The sequence below is a fragment of the Macaca thibetana genome, chromosome 16 (genome assembly GCF_024542745.1).
Source record: "Macaca thibetana thibetana isolate TM-01 chromosome 16, ASM2454274v1, whole genome shotgun sequence".
In the NCBI taxonomy this organism is placed as follows: Eukaryota; Metazoa; Chordata; class Mammalia; order Primates; family Cercopithecidae; genus Macaca; species Macaca thibetana.
In genome coordinates this window covers 73827915-73845436 of record NC_065593.1, presented here as the reverse complement: position 1 = coordinate 73845436, position 17522 = coordinate 73827915, and the positions used below count along the sequence as shown (strand labels likewise).

The window sequence follows — 17522 nt, the reverse complement described above, 5'->3', positions numbered from 1 at the left end:
GGAATATTAAAATAATTACAGTCTAGCTATCTACGACCTACTGTCAAAAGAGCATGAATTTAAAATATACATAATGACCACAATGATATTCTATAATTAAAGTACAAAAAACATAAATAAAAAGAAAAGGTGCATCTTTTACATAAAAAGTACTCTTATACATATAACTGAGCATGAAAGCTGGGACATATTTAACAGTGAAAGAGATAGCAGGAAATGCTAAGTCACACAGGGTACTGGGACAACAGATAAAAGTGAGAATGTTTTGGTCAAATCAAGATGATACACACCCTATTAATGGTAACATATCAAAGTAGTACCATAAGTAATTATTTCTGTTCTTATTTGTAATCATTTCTTCACTGATAAAGATCCTAGTGAAATATATTTTTTCATTTTATTAACTTTAGTGTTATAAAAAACAGATGCACTGTCCAATTAGGCTATTACAAATTTAGCCATGAAGTTGAAAGGATCAAAAGATTTATACAAGCAAAGACTGGGAGTGGCATTAGCAAGATGGTAGAATAGATTGTCTGGCATCACTCCTGTCACAAAAATATAACTACAAACTATCCAAAGATAAGAATACCATCCTGAGTTCACCAGAACTTGGAGGAGAAGCAGAGAAACTCCCTGGGCCCACAGAATCGAAAGAAGCCATGACTGGTAAGAGAAATATTCATGTTGGACTGTGCTGCCCTCTCCAACAAGCCATCATAATATCCCTCACACAAAATTTCTCTAGATTCAGTTTCCAGGGTAAGAGGTTGTAGACATTAGATCTCCTCAACAATCTGGGAATCTTCACATGAAGACCATTCTGGTATTGTCCCACAGGAACTAATGGAAATGCCAGGAATACTAAACCAACTGGGGTGAATTGGGGACAAACAGCCGGCACTGATTACATGAACTAGTAGATGGATCTTGGCAGCTACTCTGTACTTCAATCAGTGGGGAAGCCATATTAAAGAGACTGGTTGGTGCTGTATTGCTGCAGGGGGCAGAATCTGTGGGAAGACTCAAATTCCTGGCTAGATTTTTCCACAAACCCTAAGTGCTCTATGGAGCCTTACCCTGACCCAGAAACAACTAAAAGGTTGGGATTAAGTTCTGGTGCCTGCTTAAGTCTTCCTTACACTGGAAAACAATAGCAGGTCAGCAAGGTAGTTCAAAGGCAATGTTTAACTTCCAATGCTCACGATAAGTCTTCCCCAGACCAGAAAACAATGGCAGGCAGTGATTTTGTTTCAGAGAAGCATTTAAGTTCTTGAGTTCACCATAAATCTTCCCCACACCAGAAAAAAATGGCAGGGCAATGAGTTAGTTCCAGTGCAGTGTTAGTTCCAATGCTCACTATAAGTCTTCCCCAGAATGGGAAGTAACAACAGGCCAGCATTTAACTTCTGATGCTAAGTAGTAAAGGTCTGATACCAACAAAGAACACGTGCATAAACTGGAAGAGGTGGATGTCTCCTCAAATGTGCACCCATCAACATAAAGTTGCAAGGATTGTGAAAACTCAGGGGAAATGACACCACCAAAAGAAACTAACAATAGACTCAGAAGAGTTGACCTACTATGAAATATCAGATAATTTAGAATAATATTTTTAAAGAATTTCAGAAAATCACAAGCAAATATGGATAGAAAACTAAAAGAAATTTGGAAAACAATCCAGAAACAAAGTGAGAAATTTGACAAGGAAATTGAAATAAATAAAAAACCAATTAGAAATATAAGAAAAGATAATACAATAATAGAACTGAAAAACTCTATTGAAAGTTTCAACAGCAGACTTGACAAAACATAGGAAAGAATTAGCGAGCCTAAAGACAGAACATATGAAATGACTCACAGAAGGCAAAAGGATAAAGAAAATGAGTGAAGAAAGCTTACAAGACTTATAGGGAAAACAACAGAATATACATTCATCTCCTTGACACATAGAACATACTCTAAAATTGATGACATAATTGGACAAAAAACAATCCTCGGCAAAGGCAAAAGAAAGGAAATCATACCAAACACAGTGTTGTACCACAGTGTAATAAAAATAGAAGGCAAGACTGAGACTATCACTCAAAATCATGTAATTACATGGAAATTAAACAACATGCTCCTGAATGACTTTTGGGTAAATAATGAAATTAAGGCAGAAATCAAGAAGTTGTTTGAAACTAATGAAAGCAAAGATACAACATACCAGAATCTCTGGGACATAGCTAAGGCAGTGTTAAGGGGGAAATTAGAGCACTAAATGTCCACATCAAAAAGTTGGAAAGATCTCAAATCAACAACCTAACATTACAACTGAAAGACTTAGAGAGGCAAGAACAAATCAACCTCAAAGCTAGCAGAAGAGAAGAAATAACCAAAACGAGAGCTGAAATGAAGGAAACTGAGACACAAAAAGCCATTCAAAAGATCAATGAATCCAGGAGTTTGTTTTTTGAAAAACAAACAAACTAACTAATAAGATAGGCCACTAGCTAGACTAATAAAGAAGAAAGAGAGAAGATCCAAATAAACACAATTAGAAATGACTAAGGGAATGTTACCACTGAGCCCACAGAAATAAAAATAACCATCAGAAATGAACACCCCTATGAACACTCCTATGAACACCCCTATGCATACAAACTAGAACACCTAGAAGAGATTAATCAATTCCTGGACACATACATCCTGCCAAGACTGAACCAGGAAGAAATTTATTTCATGAACAGACTGATAACAAACTCCAAAATCGAATCAGTAATAAATAGCCTAACAAACAAAAAAACTCCAGGACCTGATGGATTGACAGCCAAATTCTACCAGATAAACAAAGAAGAGCTGCTACCATTCCTACTGAAACTATTCCAAAAAAATTAAAGAGGAGGGACTCCTCCCCAACTCATTCTATGAGGCCAGCACCATCCTGATACCAAAACCTGGAACAGACCAAAAAAAAAAAAAAAAAAGAAAAGAAAACTTCAGGCCAATACACTTGATGAACATTGTTGCAAAAATACTCAACAAAATACTGGCAAACTGAATCCAGCAGCACATCAAAAAGCTAATCCACCATGATCAAGTAGACTTCATCCCCAGAATGCAAGGTTAGTTCAACATATACAAATCAATGAATGTGATTCATCACATAAACAGAACTAAAGACAAAAACCACATGATTATCTCAGTAGATGCAAAAAAAAAAAGGCTTTCAGTAAAATTCAACACCCCTTCATGTTAAAAACTCTAAATAAACCAGGCATTAAAGGAACATACCTCAAAATAATAAGAGCCATCTCTAACAAACCTACCACCATTATGCTGAATGGGTAAAAGCTGGAAGCATTTCCCTTGAAAACCAAAAAAAAGACAAGAATTCCCTTTCACCACTCCTATTCACCATAGTATTGGAAGTCCTAGCCAGAGCAATCAGGCAAGAGACAGAAATAAAGGACATCCAAATAAGAAAAGAGAAAGTCAAACTTTCTGTTCGCAGACATGATTCTATATCTAGAAAACCCTATAGTTTCAGCCCCAAAGCTCCTTCAGCTGATAAAAAACTTCAGCAAAGTTTTAGGATGCAAAATCAATGTACAAAAATCACTAGTATTCCTATACACCAACAACAGTCAAGCCAAGAGCAAAACAGAAAGCAATCCATTCACAATTGCCACAAAAAGAATAAAATACATAATATACCTAGGAATACAGCTAACCATGGATGTGAAAAGTCTCTACAATGAGAATTACAAAACACTGCTCAAAGAAATCAGAGAAGACACAAACAAATGGAAAAACATCCCATGCTCATGGACTGGAAGAATCAATCATTAAAATGGCCAAAGCAATTTATAGATTCAATGCTATACCTACCAAACTGCCAATGACATTTTTCACACAATTAGAAAAAACTATTTCAAAATTCATATGAAGCCAAATAGAGCCTGAATAGCCGAAGCAATCCTAAGTAAAGAGAACAAAGCTGGAAGAATCACCTTACTCAACTTCAAAGTATACTACAGAGCTATATTAACCAAAACAGCCTGGTACTGGTACAAAAACAGACACATAGACCAATGAAACAGTATAGAAAGCCCAGAAATAAGGCTACACATTTACAACCACTTGATCTTTGACAAAGATGACAAAAATAAGCAACAGGGAAAAGACTCCCTATTCAATGAATGGTGTTGGGATAACTGGCTAGCTGTATGCATAAGACTGAAGCTGAATCCCTTCCTTACACTATAAACAAAAGTCAACTCAAGAATAATTAAAGACTTAAATGTAAAACCTAAAACTATAAAAATGCTGGAAGACAATCTAAGCAATACCATCCTGGACATAGGAACAGGCAAAGATTTCATGACAAAGACACCAAAAGCAATCACAACAAAAACAAAAGTTGACAAGTGGGCTCTAATGAAACTTAAGAGCTTCTGCACAGCAAAAGAAACTATCAACAGAGTAAACACACAACCTACAGAATGGGAAAAAATATTTGCAAACTACGCATCTGACAAAGGTCTAATATCTAGCATCTATAAGGAACATAAACAAATTTACAAGAGAAAAACAAACAATCCCATTAAAAAGTGGGAAAGGACATAGACAGACACTTCTCAAAAGAAGACATACATGTGGCCAACAAGTATAGGAAAAAAAGCTCAATATCACTGATCATTAGAAAAATGTAAATTAAAACAACAATGAGATACCACCTCACACCAATCAGAATGGCTATTAGTAAAAAGTCAAAAAATGACAGATGCTGGCAAGGGTGTGGAGAAAATGGAACACTTATACACTATCAGTGGGAGTGTAAGTTAGTTCAACCATTGTGGAAAGCAGTATGGTCATTCCTCAAAGAGCTGAAAACAGAACTACCATTCAACCCAGAAAACCCATTACCAGGTGTATACTCAGAGGAATATAAATCATTCTACCATAAAGACACATGTACATGAATGTTCAGTGCAGCACTATTCACAATAGCAAAGACATGGATCACCTAAATGTTCATCAATGACAAACTGGATAAAGACAATGAGGTACATATATACCATGGAATACTATGCAGCCATAAAAAAATGAGATCATGTCTTTTACGGGAACATGGATGGAGCTGGAGTATATTATCCTTAGAAAACTAACAGGAACAGAAAACCAAAGACCACATGTTCTCACTTGTAAGTAGTGGTTAAATGATGTTACCAATGCAACAAACCTTCACATGTACCCCCAAACCTAAAATAAAATTTAAAAAAAGACTTACGAGACATCATCAAGTAAATGAATCTCCACATAACAGAAATTCCCAAGACAGAAAAAGGTCCACAAAGCATATTTTAAAAAAATAATGACTGAAAATTTCCTGAATCCCAAGAAAAATTATACCATCCAGGCACAGGAAGAAGTAATCAATCAAATTTAACCAAAAGGGGAAATCCCCAAGGCACATAATAATCAAATTAGTAAAAATGAAAGACAAAAAAAGAATACTCAAAGCAGCAAGAGAAAAGACACATATCATATTCACTGGAGCCCCAATATGGCTTTCAATGGATTTCTCGACAAAAACCCTGAAGGCCAGAAGAGAGTAGGATACTATATTCCAAATTTGGGGGTTGGGTGGGGAAAAGGAGAGACTGGCAACTAAGAATACATACCCAACTTAGCTATTCTTCAGAAATGAAGGAGAGATAAAGATTTTCCCAGACAAATCAAAGCTGGGGTTATTCATCAACACCAGACCTGTCTTACACAAAATGCTAAAGGGAGTTTTTCAATCTGCAAGAAAGAAATGAATACTAACATGTAACAAGAAAACATCTAAAGACATTAAACTGACTTGGAAAAACAAGAAAACAGACACATTCAGAATAGTCTAATACTGGAACAGAAGCAATTAAACCACTTACGTCTTGAGCGTGCAGACTAAAACACAAAACTATTTTAAAATAATAACTACAATAATTGGCTAAGAGACAGGCAATATAAGAAGATGTAAACTGAAGCATCAAAGAGTCAAAATGTGGTGAAGAGGATGGTGTTAAAGTGTAGTGGTTTTTTTTTGTTATTTTTCTTTTGGTTGTGTTCAAAGTTAAGTCACTATCAGTTTAAAATAACCTCTTATAACTAAAAGATGTTTTTTGTAAGCCTCATGGTGGCCACAAAGCAAAATAAATACACTAAAAATAGCACAGAATCAATAGATACACTACAAATAGCATAGAATCAAAACATACTACCAAAGAAAATCACTTAACCACAAAGGAAGACAGTAAAGAAGGAAGAAAGGATTTACAAAACAATCAGAACACAAGTAAGAAAATGGCAGCAGTAAACTCTTTCCTACCAAAAACTTTGAATGCAAATGGGTTAAATTCTCCAATTAAAAGACAAAGAGTGGTTAAATGGATTTAAAAGAAAACAAGATTCAACGATACGCTGTCTTCAAGAAACTCACTTCACCTATAAAGACACACACAGACTGAAAGTAAAGAGATAGAAAAGGATATCTCATGCAAATGGAAACCATAAAAGAGCAGGAATAGTTACACTTAGATTACATTGACTTTAAATAAAGAACTGTAAAAAGAGAGACAAAGAATGCTATATAACAAAGAAATCAATACAGAAAGATAATATAATAATTGTAAATATACATGCACCCAACACTATAGCACCCATACATAAAAAACAAAAATTAACAGACCAAAAGGGAGAGACTGACTGCAATACAATAATAGTAGTAGACTTCAACATTCCACTTTCAGAATGGACACATGATCCAGACAGAAAATCAGCAAAGAAATATTCGAGATAAACTGTCCTCTAGACCAAATGGACCTAACAGACATTTACAGAATTGTCTGTGCAGACATTTACAGAACATTTCCTCAACAGGGAATAGTCTCCAGGACAGACCAAATATTAGGTCACAAAACAAGTCTTAACAAATTTTTAAAAATCAAAATCATATCAAGTATCTTTTCTGATCACAATAGAATAAAACTAGCAATTAATAACAGATAGAATGTTGGAAACTGTATAAATTCATGGATATCAAACAGCAGACCCCTTGATAAGAAATGGATCAATGAAGAAATTCAAAGAGAAATGTTAAAATTTATTGAGACAAATGAAAATAAAAATACAATACATTAAAACCTATGAGATGCAGGAAAATCAATTGAAAGAGGAAAGTTTATAACAATAAATGTCTACATCAGAAAAGCAGAAAGACATCAAATAAACAATCTAACACTACACTTCTAGGAAATATAAAAGGTAGAACAAACCAAACCCCAGATTTGTAGAAGAAATGAAATTATAGATTAGAACAAAAATAACTGAAATTGAAACCAAAAAAAGAAAAGTCAACAAAAAGTTGTTTTTAAAAAAGATAAGCAAAACTGACAAACCTTTAGCTAGACTAAATAAGAAAAAAGAGAAGAGACCCAAATAAATAAAACCAGAGATAAAAAGGGAGACACTAAAATTGACACCACACAAATACAAAGTATCAGTAGTCTATTATAAACATCTACACACCAACAAAATGTAATGCCTATTAACAGAAGAAATGGATAAACTTCTGAGAACATGCAACATACCAAAATTCAACTATGAAGAAATAGAAAAACAGAACAGACCAGTAATGCATAATGAGATTGAAGCAGTAATAAAATCTTTCATCAAAGAAAAACCAAGGACCTTAGACAGCTTCACTGCTGAATTCCACCAAACATTTGAAAAAGAACTAATATCAATTCTACTCAAAGTCAACAAAAAAAGGAAGAGGAGAGAATACTTCCAAATTTATTCTACAAGGCCAGCATTAACCTGATACTAAAACCCGAGAAGGACACACACATACACACACACAAAGAAAACTAGAAGTTAATATCCCTCAGGAACATAGATGTAAAAATCCTCAGGAGCATACTAGCAAACTGAATTCAGCAACACATTAAAAAGATCATTCATCATGACCAAGTGGGATTTATCCTGGGGATGCAAGGATGATTCAACATAAATACATCAATAATACACCACATTAATGAAACCAAGAACAAAAACCATATGGTCACTTCAATAGATGCTGAAAAATCATTCAATAAAATTCAACATCCCTTTATGATTAAAAAAAAAAAACCTCTCAAAAAACTGTGTATAGTAGAAACACTTCTTAAAACAGTAAAGGCCATATAGGACAAACCCAGAGCTAACATCATAGTGAAAAGGGAAAAAATAAGTCTTTCCTCTAAAATCTGAAATAAAACAAGGATGCTCACTTTTACCATTTCTATTCAACATAGATAGTATTGGGAGTCCTAGTCAGAGCGATTAGGCAAGAGAAAAAAATAAGGGGCATCCAAATTAGAAAGGAAGAAGTCAAATTATCCTTATTCACAGACAACATGATCCCATATTAAGAAAAACCTAAAGACTCCACCAAAATAATGTTAGAACCAACAAACAAATTCAGTAAGGTTGCAGCACATAAAATCAACATGCAAAAATCAGTAGCAATTCTATACACCAACAGTGAACAATCATGAAAAAAAATCAAGAAAGCAATCCTATTTACAGCACTATAAAAAAACTAGGAATACATTTAACCAAAAGTAGTAAAAGTTTCTACACTGAAAACTTAAAACACTGATCAAAGAAATTAAAGAGAACACAAAAACGGAAAGATACTCCATGCTCATGGATTGGAAGAATTACCAATGATAAAATGCCCACACTACCCATAAAAATCTACAGATTGATTGCAATCTGTATCAAAATACCAATGAGATTCTTCAGAGAAATACAAAAAACAATTCTAAAATTTGTATGGAACCACAAAAGACCCCAAATAGCCATAGTGATCTTGTGCAAAAATTATAAAGCTGGAGGAATTGCACTATCAGGCTTCAAAATATACTGCAAAGCTATCATAACCAAAACAGCATGGTAATGGTAGAGAAATATACACATTGACCAATGGAACACAATAGAGAACCCAACACACCTTTACAGCTAACTCATTTTTGACAAAGGTGCCAAGAACATATTTTGGAGAAAGGACAGTCCCTTCATAAACAGTACTGGGAAAATTGGATATCCTTATGTAGAAGAATGAAACCAGGTCCCTATCTCTCACCATGTAAAAAAATCAAGTCAAAATGGATTAAAGACTTAAATGTATGACCTGAGAGTATGAGACTACTTGAAGAAAATATTGGTCTAGGCAAAGATTTTTTTTTTTTTTGTAAGACTTCAAAAGCACAAGCAACCAAAGCAAAAGCAGAAAAATGGGATTATATCAAGGTAAAAATCTTGAAAAATATTGAAGTAAATATACATTAGTACTGACTTTCTGCACAGCAAAGAAAACGATCAAGAGTAAAAAGAAATCAGAGAACATATTGGCAACCTATCCATCTGACAACAGATTATATAAGGAACTCAACAGCAAAAAACAAATAATCGAATTTAAAAATTGGCAAATGATCTGAACAGACATTTTTCAAAAGAAGACACACAAATTGCCAACAGGGCATGTGAAAAAAATGCTCCATATCACTAATCATCAGAGAAATGTAAACCAAAGCAACAATGAAAGGATATCTCATCCACTTAAAATTGCTATTATCAAAAAGACAAAAAACAAACACTTATGTGGATGTAGAGAAAGGGGAACACTAATACACTGTTTGTGGGAATACAAATTAGTATAGTCACTATGGAAAACAGCATAAAGGTTCCTCAAAAAACTAAAATTAGATCTAGCATATAATCCAGCAATTCCACTGCTGAATATATACCCAAAAGAAAGGAAATTAGTATACCAAAGAGAGATCTGCACTCCCATGTTTATTGCAGCATTATTCACAATACCAAAGATATGGAAACAACATAAGTGTACATCAGCAAAGGGGTGGATAAAGAAAATGTGCGATATATACACAACAGAGTATTAGCTATAAAAAGAATGAAATTCTGTCATTTTCAGCAACATGGATAGAATTAGATGTCATGTTAAGTGAAATAAGCCAGGCACAGAAAGACAAATATTGCATGTTCTCATTCATATGTGGGAGCTAAAAAAGTGGATCTCATGAAGGTGAGAGGAGAATGATAGTTACCAGAGGCTGGGAAGGGTAAAGAGGAGAAGGCATAAAGGGAGGTTGGTTAATGAATACAAAAATACAGTTAAACGTAAGGAAGAAGTTCTAGTGTTCGATAGCACAGTGGGGTGACTATAGTTAATAATTTATTGTACATTTCAAAATAGCTAGAAAAAAAGATTTGAAATCTTCTTAACACAAAGAAATGATAAATGTTTGAGGTGTTGGATATCCTAATTACCCTGATTTGATCACAACACATTGCAAGAATGTATAAAAATCTCACATATATCTGATAAATATGTACAATTCTTACATATCAATATAAATGTTTTAAAGGTTTGCATAATTATCAGCACTAATCTTAAACAAACATACACACAACAAAAAACAAACCAAAAAAAAATCTCCCCAGACCTAAACTGTATGTGCATGTACGTGTACACACACACACACACACACACACGAGACTTAGGGCACAAATATATGCTTATTTTACTCACTCCCACTTCTCTCCATTTAAATATAAAACTTTGACGATAACAAATAAGCTCTTCTACTTTCAATAACTTCCCAAGTCGAGTCACTATCTTTTGCTGTATTGACCTAAGGCATTTTCATTTATTCTAAATAGAAATTTTTTCATCACAGGGCATCCCAAAAGACAAAACCAAACACCTCTGAGGAATACAGAACTCCAGTTTTTAATGCTTCTATTAGAATACTAAAAATGAGGCTACAGAAGAACAAAGGAGGATTAATCTTGTAATTTTTAAATGCCTACTTTAAACCAATTCATTTATAATTCTAGGTTTTATTTTCAAATAACCTTAACATAAAATATACTCTCTTTTAATTTTCTCCAAGTAAAACATAGTTTGCTAGCTTCAGATAACTAGACTTTGAAGTTAAGCTATTGATTTGCTCTCCTGGATTGCCAGAAAATAAAGTGCTCTTTAATGTGCAGCAGAAGGCAGAGGGAGAAAAGGGGAAAACTTCATTGGGAAACTGTGAAAGCCATTCAGAAGGGAGCAGTCTATTTCTATCTACATCCATGACTCCACATGACACTGAGCTTTGCAGTCCCTCTCAGATAAGGATGATAGACCTTTGAACATGTAAATATTCAAGCATTAATGATGATAGGTACCCCTGCTTTTTTGTTAATAAACAAATGATCCAGATATTATTCTAATATTTGTTTAGTGGACTCACTGTGATACGAGTGCCTCACATACAAATGACATAAAGTAGGAGAGCTGGGGCTCATGTACAAAAGGGTCTAAGGAACATCAATTTCTTCCTGTTACATAGGAGATACATAAATATGTTTAAAATATTTGATTTGGCTTGATTTGTGTATTTTGTCAAAATAACAACAAAAGTCTTAGTTTTTCTTTTTAATCATGCCAATTATTATTTTTTAAGGTTTTTGGCTATTTAATTTTTTATTTCTTTAAATACTTATCCTACAATAGTACTCCAAACCTCAGCATCACACACTATATCCATGTAACAAACCTGCACATGTACCCCCAAATCTAAAATGAAAGTTGAAATAAAAAAATTATCCTATAAAAAGGCTTAGTTTTTGTATAAAACAAGATTATAACCCCTGTCATATTCAAGAAAGCTTTACAATTTAGGTCATTCAAAAGTACATTAATATAAACCTTAATATAAATGAACATCAATTCATCACATTCAAATTATGTACACATCCTAAGTCTTCCAAGTTATTTGTGTATTTTTTTACTTGGTAAATTAAATTATTGTTATATTTAGAGGTGCCATTATCTATTATACCAGGCTATAGCTTATATATCCAGAGGAAAATGCCGACTTTAAGTTCACCAATATTTATGGAACATAATAAAAAATATACAGGATATTGTTGGCCAATCAATTTTATAATTCTAACCTGAGGATAACATTTAATTTAAAGTTTAAGGATATAAACTCCACATTTTTCAGCAAAGGAAAAAGTCATGGAAAAGATGAAAGTAAAAAGAACAAAATTGAGGTTGGAAATCCATCTTAAGCCGAAATGACAATGTCTTCATAAGTTAATATTAATCCTTTAATTATAAATTTTAAAGGTTTAAGTAGTTTCTATGGCCTTAACTTCGAATAATTACGCCATATGGAGCTTTTCTTAAATTTGAAAAAGATGCTGAATTGTTGCTCAAAGCCTTTTCATGACTTCAGGCTGGCAGAATTCCAGTATAATCCTTCAGACACTACTTAAAATTAGAGACCAGGAACCCAAGCTGGTAAATGCTATGTCAAAATGCTAACAGCTTTTTACTGAGTAGAGTTCATTGTAGAAAACGTTTGATGTGTTGGTATATTTATAAATATCAAAACATGAAGCTGAAAACAACTATTTATAATGGAGAATTTACAAAGGAAAAGAGGAACAGATCAGACTACATTTAAATAAAATGTTTGTGTATCATAAAATTAAATCGTAAAGGGCAAATGCCAAAGACATTTGCCACAAAGATAAGGGTCTTATCATTCTAAATATAAAAGGAGCGTATTAGATGAGCTGATGAGAAAAACAGTAGGACCCTAAAAGAAGAAAAACTGGCAAAAGACATGAACAGGCAATTTCCAGAAAATGAAATATAAATAAGTAACAGGTAAATCCACTGTAAATGTTCAATCTCTCACACTTAAAAATACAAATTAAAACAACTGTTGTTCACAAACGTACTACAAATTAGGTAAAACTACTAAGATATCTACAGACTAAGTAGATACTCTACTGAAGTAAATATACATTAGTATAAACTTTCTGAAATGCAATTTGACCTGTTAATTCTACTAGGATTTCAACCTAAAAAAATTGAAATTGAAAATGTTAACAGAAGTTTATGTATAATGATGACAATCTCCACATTAAACAATTAAAAAAAAATCTAAATGTTTGGCTGGGTGCAGTGGCTCACGCCTATAATCACAGCACTTTTAGGAGGTCAAGGTGGGCGGATCACCTGAGGTCAGGAGTTCGAGACCAGCCTGGCCAACATGGTGAAACCTTGTCCCTACTAAAGATACAAAAATTAGCTGGACGTGGTGGTGCATGCCTGTAGTCCCAGTTACTCGGGAGGCTGAGGCAGGAGAATCATTTGAACCCACAAGCCAGAGGTTGCAGTGAGCCAGGATCAGGCCACTGCACTCCATCGTGGACAACAGAGCAAGACTCTATCTCAACAAACAAACAAACAAACCCCCACAAAACTAAATGTTCCAAAATAAAGAAATAACACAATTAATTATATCTGGCTGGGCGCAGTGGCTCACGCCTGTAATCCCAGCACTTGAGGAGGTTGAGACAGGCGGATCACAAGGTCAGGAGATCAAGACCATCCTGGCCAACATGATAAAACCCTGTCTCTACTAAAATACAAAAAATTAGCCAGGCATGGTGGCACGTGCCTGTAGTCCCAGCTACTAGGAAGGCTGAGGCAGGGGACTCGCTTGAACCCGAGAGGCAGAGGTTGCAGTGAGCCAAGATTGCACCACTGCGCTCCAGCCTGGCGACAGAGCAAGACTCCGTCTCAAAAAAAAATTATGTTATACCAAAGACCGGATGAGGTGGCTCACGCCTGTCATCCCAGAACTTTGGAAGGCCAAGGCGGGGTGGATCACTTGAGGTCAGGAGTTCAAGGCCAGCCTGATCAACATGGAGAAAACCTGTCTCTACTAAAATACAAAATTAGCCAGGCATGGTGGCACATGCCTCTAATCCCAGCTACTCGGGAGGCTGAGGCAGGAAAATCACTTGAACCTGGGAGGTGGAGGAGGTTGTGGTGAGCTGAGATTGCGCCATTGCACTCCAGCCTGGGCAACAAGAGCGAAAGTCCGTCTCAAAAACAACAAAAAAAAAAACAAAAAAAACCCACACATATATATATACATATATATATATAGAGAGAGAGAGAGAGAGAGAGAGAGAGTTATATCCATGAAACAGGATATCATGAAACAATGAAAACAATATTTTAAAAGAATTTCAAATGACATTGGAATATTCTTAGTATAATACTTTAAAAAGCAAGAGATTGAATTGTTTAATTAGTATGCTCTTGGGCAGCTAAGTTAGTATGGCTATTTTACATATACATTAAATTATTACTATTATAGCTGGGTGGTGGTAGGAACAGGGAATTTTACACCTTTCTCCACCTTCCCTATTTTCTAAAATATCCTCTATTTCAAGGAAGGTTATTTTTAAAATAGCTGAATAAGTTTCTAAAATAATGGTCCAATTTAGATACCAAAGTTTTAATCAATCTTCTGCAAATTACCCACTATCATCACTTAGTAATGTTCTTTAATTTTTCAAAAGTTCATATTTTATGGGCTTTGTTTCAATTCAGTTTGAAAGATTTTAAAAGGCCACAAGAAAAGCTTTCACTTTGCAAATGTCAATCCTTTACTCTCTTGGATTCTGTATTGGAAGCATTTTGACCTTGTGGAGATATTTCATGTTTCTCTTAACTCAAAATCATTGAAGATATCATCTGGGTCTAAATTGCTGCTGACAGAAACTCAGGTAGGATCTGGACTTAGGAATTTTTTTATAACCTTAACACTGTAAGCGCTACTGAAACAACACAGACCCATATAGAATGTTACATTGAGATTATTTATTATTCTGGTGTTACTGTCCTCTCCTCTTTGAACCTCAATTTTATACTCAATGAGAGAAAATGAACTTCTAAACCTCTGAATTCTTGACTGGGTTTTAAACTGCTGGCAAATATTTTAAATTTCATATTTATTTAAACACGATAAAAACATCAAACTTTTAAAAAGATATAGTGAAAAGAGTTCAAGTAACTGGCAGAATGACACAACAGACTCACAACAGAATTAGCAGCTTGTTATCTTTAATTCAAACTCTTACAGTAAAAACTCAAATTTTAAAAACTTTATGTAGAAAAATTCAAACTATGTCTGAATAAAGATTAATGCTGTGTTTTCAACTTATTAAGTGATATGAAGGAAATCAAAACACTAAAATAACATATAAATGAGTATTTGAATACAAGGATGTATCATACCCTACCTAAAGTATTTATAATGAGTTGAAATCAAATGTGGATAAATCAGTAACAGTTTATTCACATGACCAGGCACAGAGGCTATTCTTGAATTTCTCCGTAGATTATCATTCTTGTTGTTTTTTTCTTTTTGAGATGGCGTCTCGCTCTGTTGCCCAGGCTAGAGTTCAGTTCAGTGGTGATCTCAGCTCACTGTCAGCTCCGCTTCCCGGGTTCACGCCATTCTCCTGCCTCAGCCTCCCGAGTAGCTGGAACTACAGGCGCCCGCCACCGCACCCGGCTAATTTTTTGTATTTTTTAGTAGAGACGGGGTTTCACCGTGTTAGCCGGGATGGTCTCGATCTCCTGACCTCGTGATCCGTCTGCCTCAATTATCATTCTTTTATTCACTCACTTAACATTTAATGAGTGCTTACTTTGTGTAAGGCACCATGAAAGCTCCTGGGGCATTAGAAACAAATATTTCCTGCTTTCAGGGAATTCAGAGTCCAGGTCTTCACTGCATTTGGAAATGCTAAACTCCTTTGACTATTTATGTAAAAATATCAATCAATTGGAAATACAAATTACTGTTGATGTGAGCACAGCATTTAGATTTCATCACATGGACTCTGAGGTTGGTGAAGTCCACCAACTGGGCAAAAACTGAACTCATCGCACTAAACACCATCCTATGTAAAAGAGAGTCTTCCCTTTCCCCAGACTCTCCCTTTTTGTCAACAAGTCCCTCCATTCTGGTTCATCTCAGTACCTCCATCCATGTCAGCTAAAAGTACTGTCCTTAAACCTCCTTTCTACCTTCTGGGATCCCCTGTGTTCTCACTTCAATCCAGGAGCATTCCATTCTTCCAGATACAGGATACCCATGCTCCTTCCTCTACCTGTAGAACTCCAGTTCTATAGGAACAAATTCCCTTACATCTTCTTCCTTTCCAAGGCATTCCACTGTTCCGCTGGAAGCCTGTTTCGCTTTTCTTGAAACTCTTCACCTAAGCAGATTATTCTGATTCTTTACTAAGAATACAGAACAGATGCTATTAGCTACAAGGTCTTTTCAAGTCTTGTCAGAGAGCTTCCCTATATCTTTACCAATCTTTGTCTTCCTTCCTCCCTTGGTGAAGGTCATGCCTCCTGTCACTCATTCACATAATACATACCCGAAGGGCACCTGCCCCAAGCTGGGTTTTCTAGGCACTGGCGGTACAGAAGTAAACAAGCTCAACAAGGTCCTGCTAACAGAGCTTATGTTCTAGTGGGTGGGAGGAAATAAACAAGCGAACAAATAAAAGGATGATTTCAGGTAATGCTATGAGCTATGAAGACAATGGGACAAAAATAGGTGGCATAGGTAGGCTAGACTTTGGATGAAAAGGTCAGGGAAGGATGCTCTGAGGAGTGTAGAATGATGACAAGGAGGTTGGCCATTGAAAAAATCATGTGGAGAAGTATTCTGGCAGAGGATGACAGCAGCTGCCAAGACCTGGAGGCAGGGGAGAGTGTTGCACATTCTGGGAAAAGACAAATGGACCCTTGCAGCCTTGTAGCCATGGGCTGAGGTGGGCCTATGCTGGGTCTGTGCTGGGGATGCCATTCCCACCTGCACCACCTCACAAGCCATCCATGATCTCTGATTCTTCACATCATTAAGCTGTTCCTCTCCATTAGTCCCTTCGTATGTACTGCAAAATGCTCAACACATGTTCAGCCCGCAAATATATTCTCTTTCACTCTTGCTGCTCTTTGGAACTGCATCTGCCTTTCAGCATCATATTTTCCCAAACAACAGAATGTTCCCTCACTTCCACTCTCAGACTTATCTTTTGTAACCTGTTTCTGGGCACATGATCATTTTCAGCACACTGTCCAAGATCATCAACGACTTCGTGGTTTCACATCCAGTGACCTTCCTTCAACCCCCATCCTTCCTGAGTTTGGGTCACATTCTTGACAATCCCCCTTTCCAAATAGTCTTTTCCTCTATTTCCATAAAAATGCATTCTTCTCATGTCCCTTCTACCTTCGTGACCCTTCTTTGACTGTTTCCTCCCGGACCTCTCAAACGGAGTTGTACCCGAAGTTCTTCCTTCACAGTTGCCCTCGCTCTCCCTCCCTCCCCCTCCTCTTTCCCCCTTGCTTTAACAGTCCCACTCACTCGCAAGGCCACAGGCCGGGCCTTCTCTGTGGGTGATTCCCACAGCTGTTTGTCTCCAGTCCTGCCTGCTCTTGGGATATCCAAAAGCATTCTGTCAACAGCAAGGGAAAGTGGAGTGTCACTTCAAACTCCACATGTTCTTAACTCAGTTCAGCTTCCTCCTCCTCCGAC

At 35.7% G+C, this 17522-nt stretch overlaps 1 protein-coding gene across 15 annotated transcripts in view; it reads right to left on the bottom strand.

Moving 5' to 3' along the window:
- CEP112 (centrosomal protein 112) overlaps positions 1-17522 on the bottom strand; it is a 537631-nt gene that overhangs the window by 199262 nt on the left and 320847 nt on the right. The window lies entirely within an intron of this gene.